This window comes from Poromitra crassiceps (genome assembly GCF_964638095.1).
Source record: "Poromitra crassiceps genome assembly, chromosome: 2".
NCBI lineage: Eukaryota > Metazoa > Chordata > Actinopteri > Beryciformes > Melamphaidae > Poromitra > Poromitra crassiceps.
The window spans coordinates 47,182,206-47,201,983 of record NC_139624.1 but is presented as its reverse complement, the minus strand read 5'-3'; positions in this window follow the sequence as shown (position 1 = coordinate 47,201,983).

The window sequence follows — 19,778 nt, the reverse complement described above, 5'->3', positions numbered from 1 at the left end:
TTCCACCGCTACCAACAACATCCCATCTCTGTGGTCCGGCAACCGCTCCACTTCCTCATTCCATCACCACAACAACACGCGTCATCAGAACAACCCCCACGTGAACACTTTCAACCTCCGCTCAATCCCCACTTCCGCCCCAGCAACTTCAAAACAAAAGTCCCTGAAACTCGCCCTGTTCAATACAAGATCCCTCAACAATAAAAGCCTCATACTCAACGAATTTATTACTGACAATAAACTGGATCTACTCTGTCTCACTGAAACATGGCAAAAACCCCTGGACTATCTCTCACTAAACCAAACCACCCCTGCTGGATACTCTTACCTGGACAACCCACGCCCTGTTGGCACTGGTGGAGGCACTGCAGCCGTCTACCATCAAGACCTCAAACCCAGACCCACACTCTCCATCCCCGCTGCATCATCTTTTGAACACCTGGTTTTTAAACTCCCTGGCCCTAAACCCCTTCTTATTGCCCTAATCTACCGCCCTCCCAAACCCAACCCATCATTCCTATCCGACCTCTCTGAATTCATCACACAACTGCAGTGGCGTGCCGTCCATTAGGCGAACTAGGCAAATGCTAGGGGCGCTTGAGCCGTTAGGGGCGCCAGAGAGGGTAAAAAAAAAAAAAATTACAAATACTTTTTCATGATAATAGGCCTACTATTATTTTACAATAGTAGACAAAAAATAAGCAGAACAACGTCTAAGTCTTTAAATAATAGTGAAATCATTTTTCTAATTCTGGCTTTCTGGCTGCCTGGGCTGCAGCACTTTCACCATGGTCCCTAATCCATACCACCCCACCCCCTGCACGGCCGCGCCCCCTTCTACCTGTTCGGAGCTTTTTCCCAGAGTGGGGGAAGGGAGCTGGAAGCTGGGTGCTGAAGGTGCTGCAGCACCCCTGGTGGCAAGAAATGGGATTTTTGAAATTGTTGGATTTGGCTGTCTTGTGTTTATACCACCAACAAGATGCATTAAAAAACAGTTTGTGCTTCCCAGCTCTATTCTTATTTCATACGCTCTCTTCAAAAGTGTTTGATTTTCATCATAATCTGGTTTTCCATAATAATAATAATAAGTTCAGTGTTTATGCATGTTGGTGTCTGTTGTAGTGTAAAACAACTAAAGGGAGAGCAGGTGCTTACATGAAAGTGAGTGAGAAAAGGAGAAGATACTGAATAATGACATCACAACAGTATAATCCTAATGTTAATTTAAAATTAAATATTCTTCTAAATATGGATGAAAGTCCAAAAAACGTCAAATTTTCTTCGTCGCTGCCCTCGCGGGCAGCACCGAGAGTCCCTTCCTTACAGCACCCCCTACCTAAAAGTACTTACAGCGCCACTGGGGAAGGGCGATTCTGAGCCTGCACTGCAGTGGTGGAATTAGCTGCGATATAATTTTTATTATATTTTCTTTGGGGGAGGGGGGGGGGGGGGGGGCACCAGCAAAAATCTTGCCTAGGGCACCAACTTGGTCAGGCACGCCACTGCACAACTGTCTACCATCTCTCCATCTGTATTACTCCTTGGTGACTTTAACATTCATATCGACTCCCCTGACTGTAAATATGCACACGACTTCCTGGACATACTCTCCTGCTTCAACTACACCCAACACATACATTTCCCCACTCACAGCCATGGTCACACCCTGGATCTGGTCTGCTCTACCGGCCTCCATATCCACCACATCTCCAGCACTGACCTCACCATCTCTGATCACCTGGCCATCCTACTGGACATCGACATCCCGGCCCCCCAACCCAAACAAGATCGCACAATAACCTTCCGCAATCTCAAGTCCATTTGCCCTGACTCCCTCTCCACCTGCATATCCAACACCCTCTCTGACCTCACCCTCCCTACCAACTCATCCCCCACGGACCTTGTCAACTTTTACAATAACACACTGTCTACCTCCCTCAACCAACTTGCCCCCATAAAAAAAAAAAGTCACATTCACCCAGTCTGCCCCCTGGTTCACCACTGCACCAGCTCAAAAAACAACGGAGACAGCTAGAACGACTACACAAGAAAACTGGACTCACTGTACACGCCCTCGCCCACAAAGAACACACCCTCCTGTATCAGTCTGCACTCAACAAAGCCCGCTCCACCTTTTACTCCGGCATCATTCACTCTGGATCCTCCAACCCCCGCACTCTGTTCTCCACCATCAACAAGCTCCTCAAACCCCAGGACACCGTCTCACCCTCATTCACCCAGGACAAATGCAACACCTGCCTATCATTCTTCCACTCCAAAATAGACAACATCCACAACCAGCTCGCCACCTCCTCTGCCTCTACCCCCAGCCTGGAGCCTGCACCCCCCCTGCCTCCAGACCACTCCCTCTCCAACTTCTCACCCATAACCACAGCGGATCTCTCTAAAATACTCACCGGCATGAAATCATCCACCTCCCCTCTGGACCATATCCCCTCCCCCCTTGTCAAAGCCTGTCTCACCCCCCTCGCCCCACTCATCACGGACATCATCAACTCCTCCCTCACCTCTGGCACCGTCCCCCCGACTCTCAAACTTGCCGCCATTACCCCCACCCTCAAAAAACCTGGCCTGGACCCCGACAACCCCAACAACTTCAGACCCATCTCCAACCTCCCATTCCTTTCAAAACTTCTGGAACGTGCCGTCGCAACCCAATTTAAAAACCACCTCCACAACAATAACCTCTATGAAACATTCCAATCCGGTTTCCGTACCCACCACAGCACTGAAACAGCCATGTTAAAAATCACCAACGACCTCCTGCTCTCCTCTGACTCTGGCTTCCTTACCATCCTCCTCCTCGACCTCAGCGCAGCTTTTGACACCATCAACCACTCCATTCTCCTCCGTCGCCTCCAATCCATAGGCATTCTGGACTCTGCACTCTCCTGGTTCACATCCTATCTATCAGACAGATCCCACTACATCCACATCAATAACCACAAATCCCGCACCACCCCAGTCTCACACGGAGTCCCTCAAGGCTCCGTGCTTGGTCCCATTCTCTTCATCCTCTACATGCTCCCCCTCGGTCACATCATCCGCCGCCATGGCCTTCACTTTCACTGCTACGCCGACGACACCCAGCTGTACATCTCCACCAAAACCATCACCCCTGCCATCCTCGCCACCCTCACTGACTGCCTCACTGAAATAAAAACCTGGATGAGCACCAACTTCCTGAAACTTAACTGCAATAAAACTGAAATAATCATCACTGGCCCCAAACCCCTCCTCCCCACCTCCCAGAACTTCTCACTTTCTATCGACGGTCATCCAGTCACCCCCTCCCCCCTGGCCCGCAACCTCGGCATCATCCTGGACCCCACCCTCTCCTTCAAGTCCCACATCAACAACATCACCAAAACATCCTTCTTCCACCTCCGTAACATTGCACGTCTCCGCCCCTCCCTCTCCCCCTCTGCCGCTGAAACACTCATTCACGCCTTCATCACCTCCAGATTAGACTATTGCAATAGCATCCTTTACGGCCTCCCTTCCACCGTCCTCCATAAACTCCAATATGTCCAGAACTCTGCTGCCCGGTTACTCACTCAATCCCGCTCCAGAGAACACATCACCCCCATCCTCCGTCAGCTCCACTGGCTCCCCATACAGCAACGTATTCACTTCAAGATCCTCCTCATCACCTACAAAGCCCTCAACAACCTCGCCCCCTCCTACCTGACTGATCTCCTTCACCGCCACTCCCCCACTCGCCGCCTCCGCTCTGCCGATGCCAACCTTCTCACCCCCATCACCAAGACCAAGTATCGGACCGTCGGAGACAGAGCCTTTGCCATTGCCGCCCCTACCCTCTGGAACTCCCTGCCCCCCAGCATCCGAAACTCTGACACCCTCTCCTCTTTTAAAAACCAAGTTAAATCCCATCTCTTCAAGCAAGCCTATAACATCTGATCTTCCACCTCCCCTATCCCTCCCACCCTGTAGCTCCCTAGTTGTATATGTCCTGTCCCGTCTGCCCCGTTCCGTCCTGCCCCGAATACCTGCCCCTGCCCTTTCTTAACCTCCACATGTGTCTGTCCAATCACCTGTCCTTAGTTATGTTACACGTTTAGCTGTTAATTGTAAAGCGTCTTTGAGTATTAAGAAAAGCGCTATATAAGACCGATTATTATTATTATTATTATTATTATTATTAGGTGGGGACAGTGCTCTCCAGATTAGAGAAAGTTGAGGAAAAAACACAGAAGAAGTCGTGGGGAAACGGAAACCGCATCGGTATGCATCGATATGCATGAAGCATAACGTTAGCTGTGCCTGTGAACAGCAGCCAATCTGCTGCCACAATTGAGCCCCTCCGTCTCCGCTGCGATAGCCCCTCCACATGATTATTTGCCGACACCAGCGTCTTTCTGAAAAGTTACATTATTCTCAGCTGGAATAAGCTCTCAGCTTGGCGGAGCGCTGTGAAAAAGCTGGGCGTAGCGCACTTTTGAGTGCAGAGCAAACGCAGCAGAGAGCCACCAGAGACACTCCCACGGAGGAGTGTGCAGTTGAGGGGGGTGGGGCACGCAGGGCAGCATACAACACCGACCCAGACAGCAGGAGGCTCGATGGACAGATTTACAAACACAAGCTAGAATATCTGATGCCCACCAGCAGTAAATCAAGACCAGCAAGAAGGTGTAGGGTCTGCACACGCAGGGGCCAGCGCTGCGCTGGTTGCAGCTAAAAAATATTATTTTGCCAAACAATATTCCTTTGTTTTCACTGTTTTATTGAAGGAAATTATTTTTGAGGTGTCACTACATCAGAAAATATTAGCTTCAGAGTCAGTGATGTGCTTGAAATGCTTCATTTCACAAAAGGCTGACTATCTCAGCTTCTAGTTTGAAACGTCTGTTTTTGGTGAAAACAACCTATCTTCTCCGGCTGATAACTAAAGAACGGAAAATGATATCAATAAACTTTTTTTTGCTGATGATACAATAGAGTCTCATCGTTCTTTGGGCGTGTTCGGTGTTTACATAGTAATATCACACAATATTCTGTGGGCCTCGAGAAATCACTGAAAACGCTCTGAAAGGGCTGGCACTGGGAGCATCCGTTTTCCAAAAGTGGCTGGCACTCAATGAGTTAACACACCTCCATCAGTACGGGTCAGTAGGGTGTCACTGTCCACGATACGATATTATCATAATACTTAAAGTGATAATCTTGAATATCTCAGTTTTGTTCTCTTTGGCGACACCTATGGCGATGAGTGGTAATTGCAGGTGTGATTCAAAGTAGTGATTTTGTTCGGCCATAGTAACCAGCAATGCAAGCAGAGACCGGAAAAAAAGTAGCTCATTATCCTACTTCACACAAGAGTTGTCGGGAACCTAGAGTAAAGTTACAGTGAGTCCATTGCGTTAGCTCCGCACACCCTCTCTGGGGTGTCACCGCATACACCCAGTTCATAAATGCTGCAATACTGAAAATGCAAAGACGTCCATCACCTCAATCACCATTGTGTTAACTCAGCCTGTGATAGATAGTGACTTAACAGACATTTATTCATCACTTTAGGTCGTGATAGAATACATTATTATTGATATTGCGATATGCGAGTATTGCGATATATTGAGTATTGTGATAATGCGATATATTGCAATTTATTATTTATTTATTATTTATTCATTTATTATTTACTTTTTTCCACTGCAAATTATGTCCCCAAAGGAAAACTTTGTCAACATCTGTTTTATCCAAGAGAAAAATGTCCAGTGTGTTCATCTCTCTTCAATCAGTTTTATTGCAGCAAAATTGTCAAGCAGACAGCCTGATCAACACTGTCATAAAAACTTAAATAAACGTATGTGATATGATACAGTATATTGCCACACAAAATATCACGATACTATGCTGTATCGATCCCCCACCCCTACCTGACACCTGCATTCAAGCACCTGCGAGGGCCCGCCGGGACAATGCAGCATTTAGCCCCCGTTGTCATGGCGACCACACGGTTACGTAACGGCACCAGTTCCCACAAACGGTGGCGTACAGAGGCCTTTGTGCTCCGAAACTAGACACCACACTCACTCACACACACACACACACACACAGTCACGCTGTGAGCTGCATTCCTCCAGTCAGGTGGGGGACGGAGGTGTGCACTCTCCAAAACAAACATCTCTTTTAACAAGCCGTTCAATCTGCTATTTATTGAGTCGTAAAATCTGCCAGCTAGGCAGGATAATCTTCCAATGCAAATCAGCTTGACATTATCTTGATTGATAAATTGAAAAATTAATGAAATGGGTTGGAAACAAGTGACGTGATTTCAAACAAGATGACACGAGATTAAATGTATTGATACAAAGCATTTGTCTATAAGCATTTATATCTATAGTGTTTTGCTGCTCTCTATCACCACACTAACTATCACACCATTACATTACATTACATTTCGTCATTTGGCAGACGCTTTTATCCAAAGCGACTTACAATAACACACTTTTTGTCAGTAATAGAGCAATCAACTATGGAGCACAGTCTATGACAACTACAAATCCTGAAGGAACAGTGGTTCGAGTTTAGTTTAGGATTTTCTTATTTTTTTCTTTTTTTTTTATAAAGAGAGAAAGAAGTTAGATCAAGAAGGGCCCAGATGGAGCCTGAAAAGGTGAGTCTTTAGTCTTTTCCGAAAGATCGGCAGTGATTCAGCAGTCCTGACCGAAGGTGGCAGCTCGTTCCACCATTGGGGTGCCAGGGACGAGAAGAGTCGAGATCGGGATGAGCGACTTTTGAGCGCCCGTAGCGAAGGAGGAGCGAGGCGCCCTGCACTGGTGGAGGAGCGAAGGGAGCGGTGAGAGGTTTGGAACCTGACCATAGATTGCAGGTACAGGGGAGCTGACTGGTGTACTGCCCTGTAGGCCAGTACCAGTGTCTTGAATTTGATGCGAGCTGAGATGGGAAGCCAATGGAGGTCCCGGAAGAGGGGAGTGACATGAGAGAATTTGGGTTGGTTGAATACCAGACGGGCAGCAGCGTTCTGAATGAGCTGAAGTGGTCGGATGTCGGTGGCAGGTAGGCCAGCCAGGAGCACGTTGCAGTAGTCCAGGCGAGGGCTGATAAGTGACTGGACCAGGAGTTGAGTCGCTTCTCTTGTGAGGAAGGGACGGATTTTGCGGATGTTGTAGAGGGAGAACCTACAGGAGCGTGCTGTCGCAGCTATGTTGGCTGAGCAAGACAGCTGGTTGTCGAGGATCACCCCAAGGTTCTTAGCTGTTTGGGAGGGCAGTACAGTGGTGTTGTCGATGGAGATGGAGAGATCTGCGAGAGGACAGTCTTTCCCTGGGAGGAAGAGTAGCTCTGTCTTACCAAGGTTGAGCTTGAGGTGGTGGGCAGACATCCAGTCGCCAATGTCCTTGAGACAGAAGAAGAAGAGAGAAGAAGGAGGTTTTTGCTTTGGAGACAGCAGAGATGAAGTTGGAGTGGATAAGATGGTAGGAAGAGAGTTCTTCAGGGTGGTGCGATTTTCTCCATTTTCTCTCAGCTGCCCGAAGCTCTGTTCGATGAGTTCGCAGAGTTTCAGTTAGCCAGGGAGCAGGGGGAGAGGATCGGGCAGGTTTAGTGGTGAGAGGGCAGAGAGAATCAAGAGCAGAGGAGAGAAAGGATAGAAGAGCGGTCGAAGCCTCGTCAGTGGACAGGAGAGCAAACTGTTCGGCTGAGGGAAGCAAGGAGAGGACGGTAGAAGAGAGGGAGTCAGGTGAGAGAGTTTTTAGGTTGCGCCGGGTGGTGATAGAGTGAGGGGGTGATGGGTGGGAGGAGGGGTCGGGGATGGGAAGAGAGAAGGTGATAAAGTGGTGGTCAGATACAGGAAGAGGAGTCACAGTGAGGTTAAAGGTGGAGCAGGATCTGGTGAAGACCAGGTCAAGCACATTCCCTGCTTTGTGAGTAGGAGGAGATTGAGAGAGGTAGACAGGGATGTGCAGAGAACGTTAGAGGGGCAGGGGCTCAAATTCATAAAAGGGCACTACAGCCGAAAATTTGAGGCAATTTGAAGGCCAATTTAGGGGTATAACTCATTTTAAATATTCCGATTTTAACCAGATTTAGAGGAATATCTCATTTTAGGATGAGACTTTGACAAACATACATACCTGATTCACGTTGACTGACTGATATATCTGTCAGACTGTGTGCGCCTGTGCTGCTGCTGTCCGTCTGCATGGTTGCTCTGGCTGAGTGGAGTGCGCACTGCTGGAGTGGGTGGGGACAGGCCACGTGCGTTTTTGGGTTGGTGCCTTCAGGGGCGGTTTAGAAAAACACTGCTCCATGCAGAGGCCTATTACAAATAGTGCATTCAAGGCCAAGAGAGCTTGGAAAAGGCATTTCTCTTTGAATGCTGCCTTCAGTGATGGCATGGAAAGGGCAATTTCCATACAAAGCACCATTAGAAATGCATTCATGGTCAGGAAAGGGCACTTTATTTTATTTTTTTCATGTGTCTGAGCTGTTTGTTTTGTTCATGTGTTGTTGGAATGAAAATGAAAAATGTATTATAAAAAAAAAAAAAAAAAAAAAAAGGGCACTTTTTACAGACTGAAAAAAAGGCAGGGGCTCAAGCCCCCTTTCATGTCTATGTGTGCACGTGCCTGGAGGTAGAGGTCAAAGGATGAGAAGAAGTTAAGGAAAGGGAGAGATTGTAAGGTTACTGGCTGGATGTTGAAATCACCCAGCAGGATGAGTGGAGTACCATCCTCAGGAAAGAAGGAGAGAAGGGTGTCCAGCTCATCCAGAAAGTCGCCTAGCGGACCAGGCGGGCGGTAGATTACCACAATGTTGAGTTTGATGGGTAGGGATACGGCAACTGCATGGGACTCAAAAGATGAGATAAACAGATGAGAGAGAGAGGTGACAGTGTAGGTCCATTTGGGAGAGATGAGGAGACCAGTGCCTCCGCCACGGCCAGAGGGTCTGGGGGTGTGCGAGAAGGAGTAAGCAGCAGAGAGAGCTGCAGCAGTAGCAGTGTTTTCTGGAATGATCCAGGTCTCTGTGAGAGCTAGGAAGTGGAGGGTTTGAGATAGAGCATGAGCCGAGATGGTCTCAGTTTTCTTAACAGCCGACTGACAGTTCCAGAGACCCCCGGCAATGGTAAAAGGACTAATTGTGCGTTTAGGGTAGGAAAGATTACCAGGGTTACTACACCTGAAGCTGCCGTGTCTACGGCGTCTGTGGGCTGATGCAACAACAGGGATGGGGAGAAAACACATAGTTAGGTAGATGAGTAGTTTGAATAAGAAGTTAGAATAAGAGAAGTAGCAAAAGCCTATGCTCTGGCCTCCCTGCGACAGACTCCCACAGAAAGACTCCCTCCGTCTTTGTGCCCGAGTCTTCGTGCCGCTTACCGCTGCCGCTGTAGACTGACTATGCTAAGATATACTACATCTACAGAGGTTCTATGCCCCGCCCACGCCAATCAGCCGATCGTTTCACAAAAGCTGGGATGGATCACCTGATCACACTCAGCTGTGTTTGGATGGCCCACTCTATAGCTAGATAGTAGTCTAAACTATTTTTTAAAACCACAAGCAAGTAAAAGTAAAACCACACAACTAAAAAACTCACCAGTAATTGCAGCAGGAATATTTAGCAGATAGACGAGCACAGCACAGCAAAGTAGCTCAGTTAGACAACTCAAAGTGTGTGAAACACCACACTATCTCTATCACCACACTATCTAACTATCACACCACACTATCTAACACCACACTCTCTCTATCACCACACTATCTGACTATCACACCACACTATCTAACACCACACTCTCTCTATCACCACACTAACTAATAGGTGTGGGAGAAAAAAATCGATTCACCTAAGTATCGCGATTTCTAATGTCACGATTTTTTGAATCGATCTTTTATTCCAGAATCGATAATCGCAAAAGCAAAAAAAAAAAAAAAAAAAATTTTTTTTTTTTTTTTTGGTGCCCGCAGTCAGGCCACTCACTGAACAGCAGGCCAGGCGCTGCCTACTGGTTTACTAGTGGTTTTATTACTTTATTAGTTAGTCTGAAGTAATAATTACACTTCAGGGTTAAAGTGGGTGCATCTCATTGTAAAATTGGACTTGGCCCAAATTGGGCTTCAAACGGCCCAAATTGGGCTTCAAACGACCCAAATTGAGCTTCAAACGGCCCAAATTGGGCTTCAAACTACCCACATTGAGCTTCAAACGGCCCAAATTGGGCTTCAAACGGCCCAAATTTCACGCGCGTCGGCCCATATCGGCCTGGCCTGCTTGGTATCTAATGCCCGGCCTGAATTATGATCCCAGTCCGCCCCTGTTTATAACTATATCGCCCAGCCCTACTCATAATATAATATACAGTCTCTAATGTATGATTCAACTTTTCCCATGTTCTAATCTAGTGTAAAAAAGCAAACAAACTGAAAAAAGAAAAGAAAAAAACAAACAAAAATCGCAATAAATCGTAATATCGAATCGCAATAATCGTAGAATCGCAATACTTAAGAATCGCAATATATATCGAATCGGCACCCAAGTATCGTGATAGTATCGAATCGGGAGATAAGTGAATCGGCACAGCCCTACTAACTAACCATCACAACACACTATCTAACACCACACTCTCTCTATCACCACACTATCTAACCATCACACCACACTATCTACCACCACACTCTCTCTATCACCACACTATCTAACCATCACAACACACTATCTAACACCACACTATCACCACACTATTTAACTATCACACCACACTATCTAACACCACACTCTATCACCACACTATCTAACTATCACACCACACTATCTAACACCACACTCTATCACCACACTATCTAACCATCACACCACACTATCTAACACCACACTCGCTCTATCACCACACTATCACACCACACTATCTAACACCACACTATCACCACACTATCTAACTATCACACCACACTATCTAACACCACACTCTATCACCACACTATCTAACCATCACACCACACTATCTAACACCACACTCGCTCTATCACCACACTATCACACCACACTATCTAACACCACACTCTCTATCACCACACTATTTAACCTTCACACCACACTATCTAACACCACACAAGAGTGATTCAACCTGTATCCAGTGCATTCAATCGTTTTCCATTCCCTGCTATTACCAGTGATTCTCAACCCTTTTCATATCACGGACCCCTAATTTAGTGCACATTAAATCCAAGGACCCCCCCATTTTACGAGTTTTTGACTCTCTGAAAATATTTTCTTTGATTTTCTATGATTTTACCCAAAAGAATATGTTGTAGTAGGTATAGAAATAACTGTGAAACTGACCAAAACAATCATTCTCCATTCTCCATCGTGTTAACTTCTTGTAAATTAAGTATGGTGAAGTTTAACAATTCATCAATTTGCTGGGGACCTCCTGGAACCCCCTCAAGGACCCCTGGAGGTCCCCGGACCCCACGTTGAGAACCACTGGTGTAAAGGGTCATGTCATAGACAAGGATGGGTGTGAAAGGGAGTGTGGGGGCGGAGGGGTGTGTGGATGGACAGCAGTGTGTGTGTCATGTGTCCGTCTGTACCTGCAGGACAGGTACAGCCAGGTTCACGCTACACAATGCAGCGCGCGCGCGCACACACACACACACACACACACACATACACACACATGCAGTACAGGTACAGCCAGGTTCATTCTATACAATGCAGCAACTGACGTACGGGGGAGTCTGTACTGAGAGGTTAGAGGTGTGTACGCACACACACAGACACACACACACACACACACACACACACACACATAATATAGGCTGAGTTACTGGGCTGCATGTGCGCTCTGTCGTCATGTGATATTTTTGTCTTTTTTTCTCCAGGATCTATGGCAGTGAGGGGGTTAAAGCTGTGCGTGTCCAAACTTTGCTTTAGCACAAAGTAAGTACTATTATATTTGAGTTGTTTTCTGGTCATTTTAAAGGGACAGTTCACCCAAAATCAAAATTTTTTTTTTTTTCTGTAGTGCTATTTTAGCCTGGTTTAAACCATCTGGATCTGTAAACTCACATTCTGTTTCATTCTGTGGAATGGATCCATCTGGACTTAGATACTGTACAGTCATTTCAGCTGGTGGAAGTAACCAGTCCTCAGCCAATCAGCATCGGATCCAGTCAAATCCAAATCCACTCGGAAGAACGGTGAAATATTCTTTTCCGCTTAGAAACCCTGCTGTTGCATACTCCTGTTCTTGTTTAATTGTTGTTATTGAGTCTTTTTCTGCAATAACTGCACTTACAGTATGGTTGTTTAACTCGACGAATGCTGACGTTACTGCCACGGAGCCAGCCATTACTGTTTTACCAGCCGTGTTCCTGATTGGCTGGTTATGATGTAAACTATGAGAGGCAGGTCCCTGATTGGCCCATACACATTGTAGTTTGTGAAAGCGCCCGCCCCGGAAACAAACGAAACAGAATGTGAGTTCACGGATCCAGATGGTTTTAACCAGGCTAGTGCTATTTATCCATCTAGATCAGGAGTGTCAAACTCAATTTCATCCCGGGCCACATCAGCATTGTGGTTGCCCTCAAAGGGCTGGTTGTAAATCTAACATGATATAAATGTATCTAGCCTACTTGTTATCATATTACACAATTGCCTCTGATTTGAATATTATTAGGTTTTTAGTAAAAACTAAATAATTATGAATAATAGGAAAAATAATGGCAAACTGACAACTAGTAGCCTACAACTATTAGTGCTTTCAAATCTTATTTTTCATGAAATTTCTAGAAATGAGTGTCATATCTTGAAGAATAAGGTAACACTGCACTACTATCAAGAAACTGCCACTTGATGCTGCAAAATTCTTGAAACAAATGGATTTGCATTGGAAACAAGTGAAAGTATCTAATGCAATTGGCAGATCCCCCCCCCCCCCCCCCACTTATTTTAAGAAAATGACAATTATGGTAGACTAAAATTACTTAAGTTTGTGCAGTGTATTCTTACTTTCATGTTATCTTGTTCTGTTGTTTCTTCATTTGGTTCTTTTCCTCCAATTATCCATCAAAGAGGCAAAACGGGCCATCCTAACAGGCCGTTGCTATAAATCAGAATGTTGTTGGTGGACTTGCCCGGTTAAAGGTTGAAACAAATGGCTCCCGCTCCCCACCGTCTGTTCACCTCACCGCTGCAGCTGTGGTCCGACCCCCAATGTCTTCCCCCAGAAGCTGGTTTCACATGGTGGTTTAGATTTGTGTTCCTGTTGTCTAGCACCATTTGAAATCAGTGTTCTTGGGGAAAGGAGTTCAGCTCTGGCAGTGAGTGAGTGCTGTGAGGATTCCGTCCCTTCCTCCTCTCCTCCTCCTCCTCCTATCTTATGTGCCCCACTAACAGATGACTGATTTCTCCTGGTGCTTAGAGCCCCCCCCCCCTTGCAGCCTTCTAGCACCATTTGAAATCGGTTATAAAACTGGGGCTCAATGCGTCGATCAGAAGGTCTTCAGCGAGCAGACGACCGGCCCCGGGTGTGGTGAATGAAGCTGGATGAGATGGCATCAGAGTTTCCACAGTTTTCCTCTGCATGGATAATGGATGATATTTTACATTGTCCCCTCTGCCTCTCCGCCATCTTTACATTGGCATGTATATTTTGTTGCTGTATTCATTCACATTCTCTGTATTTCAGGTCCTACTGCATTTTTACTGGGGGTGGCTCCAGTGGGTGTCAGGTGGTGGTTAATGTTCTTAAAGGGGCAATACGTATGATTTTTCCTACCCCCCACACTAAATTATTATGGTATTTCTGCAGGGCGTTGACTTTGTTACAACTGTGTCGTTTGTTTTTCTTCTTTTCTTTGTGAATTATATACAGTAGTTTATGTGTAGACTCGTCAATGGGCTGAGAGTCCGGTCCATTTTCCTCGTCGTTAGCTATTTCCGTGACATACTTCCTGGTTGCAGGTGTTTATCTTGTGGTCGACAGTGTCTTTGGCTCAGTCTTTCCCAGGTGCAGCTGGTTGGAAATTTGATTGCTGATTGGATTGCTGATTGGATAGCAGCCCTGTCTGTCTGCCTATATAGAGGACTCACTTTCAACATGACAACAGAGTTGTACTGGAGTGTGAGACTAGTACTCTCTCATCCACGCATTTACACACCATCTCATTCAATTGTTTTTCTTTGTGCATTTTGGTCTTTGTTTATAAATCATGTTTGTTTCTTTGTGTCTTACAGGAACGAGGCGCTACCTTTTGTGGTAGGGAACAGCAGTGCCGTCCGAGAGGTAACATCAGGTATTGAAGGCGGTGGCCTGCTGGACCAGATTTCCCTGTCAGCTAGACAGTTCCCCCTTTCCCTTTTTGAGCAATAAAATGTTTTTGTTGCAACTTTGATACTGTTTCCGTGTATTTCATGTTACAGTCCTAACTCCTAGACTTGGGGCGTAACATGAATTGGGGGCTCGTCTCGGTTTTTGTTCCTGTGTTTTGTTTTGTTCTCTATAATTGAGAAGAACAAAACCTGCAAACCCGCATTGAGCTTGTTTTTTGTTTTTTTTCTTGCTGTATGGGTTAAAACAGTGATTAGATTGCAAATTCCAGTGTTTGGTCGGAGGATTGTGTATGGGACTAATTAATCTGTTGTTTTTTTGTTTCAGTGCAGCTGTGAGCTGTCAACAGTTGGTAAGTTGCTTGGCAGATTGTAGCCTATTTTGACCTGTTTTGTTTTCATCATGAGCGTGGTAGATACATTTGTGCATAAAAGGCAAGATAACGCACACCAAAGGTTGTGGTGAGGTGCTGGCAGCTGAAGATAAACTTTAAATGAAAGAAAGTGTTGCACACTCTGGCTCCATATGCATACTTTAATGATGACGTTTCGGCCGTCCGGCCTTCTTCAAAATCAACAGCAACAGCAGTTTGGAACAACAGGTACTGGAAATGTTTTAAAGGCTGACCGGATACGTCAAGATTCATTTGAATTCAGTCAAGGCCCCTCTCAGTGTCACTGGGTGGCGGCCTGCAGGTGCTGCTAGCCGCGGCCAACACTGGCTCTTGTTCGGTGCTACCAGTAGTACTAGCGCTGCTGCTGCTAGCTCATCTTTCTTTTTTTAAAGTGGATATCTTTTGAAGCTTCGCTGTCTCTTTCTCCCTCTCTTCTTTCTGCTTTCTCTTGAGAAAACCACTTTTGTGCTTGTAGTTGTCCATGTTGCTTGCTCGGTTGTTTAGCTGATGTGATGCTGACCTGCGCAGTGCTGTACTTCTTCCGTTTTACCCTTATTTTAATTGTCTGCATGCTCAGTTGAAAATAGTGGCAAAAAAACTTAAAAAAAAAAAAAAATGCTGCAGCTGCACACTTACTGTTTAAACTTGAATTATAATTGTTGTTCTTTGATGTGAATATATGGCTTTTTGGCACCTACATGTAATTGTATTATCATTATATGGTCCAAATATTTCAGTAAAGCACTTGAAACACTTGAAATATTCTTGCTTGGCTGATATCATTATACTTGAAATGATGGTAAAATGCATTATTTTTAGTAAAATAACATGACGTGACCACAACATGACCCATAATTCCACGGGCGCAATTTTACCACATGAAATCGCCCATTAATCCTCATATAAACGGAATTTTTAAATGTAATATGGATATATGAGTCCGTAAAACAGGTAGTTTGATGTCATTGTATTATTTATTTGGTGAATGATGGTAAATGGCCTGCATTTATATAGCGCTTTACAATCAGTAGATAGTCTACATTCACCCATTCATACACCGATGGCGGCAGGCTGCCACGCAGGGTGCCTACACACCATCGGGAGCAAGGAGGGTTAAGTGTCTTGCCCAAGGACACAACGACGGCAGCTGGGAGGGAGCGGGGATCGAGCCGCCAACCCTTGCGTCATTGGCCGACCCGCTCTACCTCCTGAGCTAAAGCCGCCCCACATGAATATGTCACGTAAGTGACACCATGGTACAAATGCAGATTCACGTAAGTGACACCATGGTACAAATGCAGATTCGTTATGCCTACGGCTTACCAATTAAGTTCAGCTCAGCAGAGGTGAGCTGCGGCTGGGCGCGGCTGGGCCCGGTGCACGCGCGGTCATATATACAGTAGGGGCCCGCAGGTGCGGACACACGAGCCGTGCGAGCGGGCCGCAACCACGCCAGGCCCCGATGCAGTCGCGTTCCCTCCATATATGGTAGTTACGCTGCTGCACGGCAAACCCAGGGTTAAACCTGAAGTTAACTCGCTAAGCCACTAACAATAGTGACGGTGCAAAGGGACGCTTGGCGTGAATGTCACCGCTCTTCTACTCCGATTTTGTTTGTCAGTGTGCGTTTTTGTTGCCAATTCAACCACTACTCTTTGCTGTTACCCACACAATTGTCATTTTGGATGATTGCACCGACCGGATTGATGTTGTTACCATACCTGCTGCTAGCTGCTACTCTTGCTAGCTGTTGCTCTGCTCCAGCCTCCACTGTCCTGTTGTCAGCGCGTCCTGCTGTACACTGGAGTGGCCGTCAATCTGGATTACCCTCCAACATAGCCTGGACACTCTAGCCCCACTCAAAACCCGGTCTGTCTCATACTCACACCCTGCCCCCTGGTCTACCACTGAACTTCGTGCATTGAAGGTCTCTGGTCGCCGTCTGGAGAGGCTCGCGAAGAAAACAAGCCTCACATAGGGCTTTCACACCGGCAGGGCTCCGTGCCGGTTCTGGTTCCAGAACCCTAATCTGAACTGGCCGGCGCGTTCAGACCGAAAAAATAATTGGTTCGGAACCTGAAAAGTTGGTTCTCAGTTAGTTGGTTGGTTTTCCTTGGGAACCGTGACATCATCAGTGGGCGTGTCTCATTCTAGGCTGTGAAAACGAGCAGGAAGGAGAAGAAGGCAGTGACAACACAGAGAAAAATAATTTGCAGTGGTCTCCTGAGGAAACCAAATGTTTAGTGGCGATTTGGGCATCTACCGAATCTCAAGAAAAGCTAGAAAGCAGTACAAGAAAGAGCAAGTCATATGCTGAACTTGCTGAACATATGCTGAAGAAGAGAGGGCCAAGGCTGGTTTCACTCGAACGCCAGACCAAATAATTAAACTTAAAAAAAAAATTAAAAAAAATGAAGGACTACCGAATAATGTCCTCCCACTTTGGTTCCGCTTAAACTGGTGTGAACACGGGCTGGTTCGCCAGAAAGCACCAAGGTTCTGAGACTCCAGAACGGAGCCAGAGCCAGAACCAGAACCGTGTCTGTCTGAAAGCGGTACAGTCCACCTCCTGGCTTTTCATGATCACGTGAAAGCCTACAGAGCTGCTCTTTCCCGGACCAAAAAACAATACTACTCACATCTCATTGGCGCCCAGCAGAACAACCCTAGGAGGCTGTTCTCCACCATCAGTCGCCTACTCTGCCCCCCTGACGCCCCCCATCCCCCTGGTGCCCCTGACCTCTGCATTGAATTCCGCGACTTCTTCCAGGCCAAGGTCGACGCCATTTATCAGCAGCTCCGGACTCCTGCACTCCTCCCTCCAACCCCCCCCCCAGCCCCACCCCCTCACCCCCACCTCAGCCTCGATGCTGCCTCTCCTCCTTCTCACCTCTGGACGCCCCACATGTCACCAAGGTGGTCACCCAGGCCAAAGCCTCCACCTGCTCCCTGGACCCCATGCCCACACTAGCCTGGTCAAGGACTGCCTCCCCATCCTCTGCCCTTTTATGGTGGACATCATCAACACCTCATTCAAAACCGGAACAGTCCCCACCAGCTTAAAAACTGCCGCCATAACTCCCATACTCAAAAAACCTGGACTGGACCCTAGCAACCTTCTCAACTACCGGCCAATTTCCAACCTCCCCTTCCTCTGTAAAATCCTGGAAAAAGAGGTAGCCAGCCAACTTCAACATCACATGACCATCCACAAACTCCACGAGCCCCTCCAATCCGGTTTCAGAGTCCATCACAGTCCTGAGACCGCCCTCATCAACGACCTCCTCACTGCCGCTGATTCTGGACTCATCAGTATCCTCATCCTTCTCGACCTTTCTGCCGCATTTGACACCGTCTCTCAACCCCTTCTCCTCGACCGCCTGTCCGATGTCCTGGGTGTCACTGGCTCAGCCCTCTCCTGGTTTGCATCCTACCTCTCCGACAGGGAACATTTTGTCACCATCAATGGCTCCCGTTCCCCCCCTGCCCCAGTCAACCAAGGTGTGCCTTAAGGCTCAGTGCTTAGGCCCCTCCTCTTCAACATCTACATGCTCCCCCTCGGCCAGATCATCCGTCGTCATGGACTCAACTTCCATTGTTACGCCGACGACACACAGATTTATCTCAGCACCACTCCCTCCTCCCCCCTCAGTCACTTGTCAACTGCCTGCATGAAATAAAATCCTGGATGACATCAAACTTCCTCAAACTCAACACCACCAAGACTGAGCTCCTGGTCGTGGCGCCCAGGGCGCTGCTTCAGAAGGTGGGAGACTTCACTCTCGTGGTTGACGGCTGCTCCACCTCCCCATCCTCTGAGGTTCGCAACCTGGTTGTCACCCTGGACTCCACACTCTCCTTCCACTCCCACATCAAGTCCGTCACCAAATACGCCTTCTTCCACCTGAGGAACATTGCCAGACTCTGACCCTCACTCACAGAATCCGTTGCCACCACTCTGGTCCACGCCTTCGTCACCTCCCGTCTGGACTACTGCAATGGAGTCCTGTTCGGGGTGCCCAACAAAACCCTGGACAGGCTCCAGTATGTCCAGAACTCAGCTGCCAGGGTTCTCACTCACACCAAGCCTTGCTTGTCACCCCCCGGACCAGGCTGCAGACCTTCGGGGACAGGGCCTTCAGCGTCTCAGCCCCCACCCTCTGGAACTCACTCCCCGCAGATATCAGGAACATTCCCACCCTGGACGCCTTCAAAACGGCACTCAAATCCCACCTGTTCACCAAGGCCTTCGGCCCTAATTAACTGTTCATGCCTGTCTAATTGTCCCTCTCTGTGCTTTTGTGCCTTTTGCTTTGTTTTTTGTCTCTGTGCGCTCGTCATTTGTGTCTTTTGTTCCTTGTTTTGTTCTTTCCTGTGAAGCGTCCTTGGGTTTGAGAAAGGCGCTATATACTGTAAGTCCAAGTTATTATTATTATTATTATTATTATTATTATTATTAATCTTGCTTCATGGTATAGGCCTCTGTTGGAGTTCCAAAGCTTTTCTCCAGGGTGTGTTCTTAAACGCAGTCTATCAAGGCATGGGAGAGAGACATGAGGATGTCAGACGAGAACTGAAACCGCTCCTCACTGATCCCACTGTTTCTGATGAGGCTCTGTTAAGACAGGTTCTCAAAACCACGATGGAGGAGAGTGAGAGAAAGCGCAGGCTTGGACGAAACGCAAACCGCAAGGTGACCCAAGCCCACAGCACGCTCGCAGAAACTGAGGAGACAACCAGCAGTGTGGGAGAGACCAAAGCCAAAGGTAAAGACAATGTGATCCAGAAGTTAAGTGCTCAGGTTGAGGCTTTAACACAGGCAATGGAGACAATGAAACAGCAGCTGGCTACACCGGCCCAGGTGCCAGAGAGACTCTATCAAACTAGCAACCAGGGTGGCACTGACAGAACCAAAGCAGAGAAGAAGACACAAAGACCATATGGATGTCAGCAATGTGTAGCCCAGGCCCTACCGAACTGTAACCACTGCTTTTCGTGTGGAGAAGAAGGCCATCGTTCTATAGGCTGCTTAAAGCGACA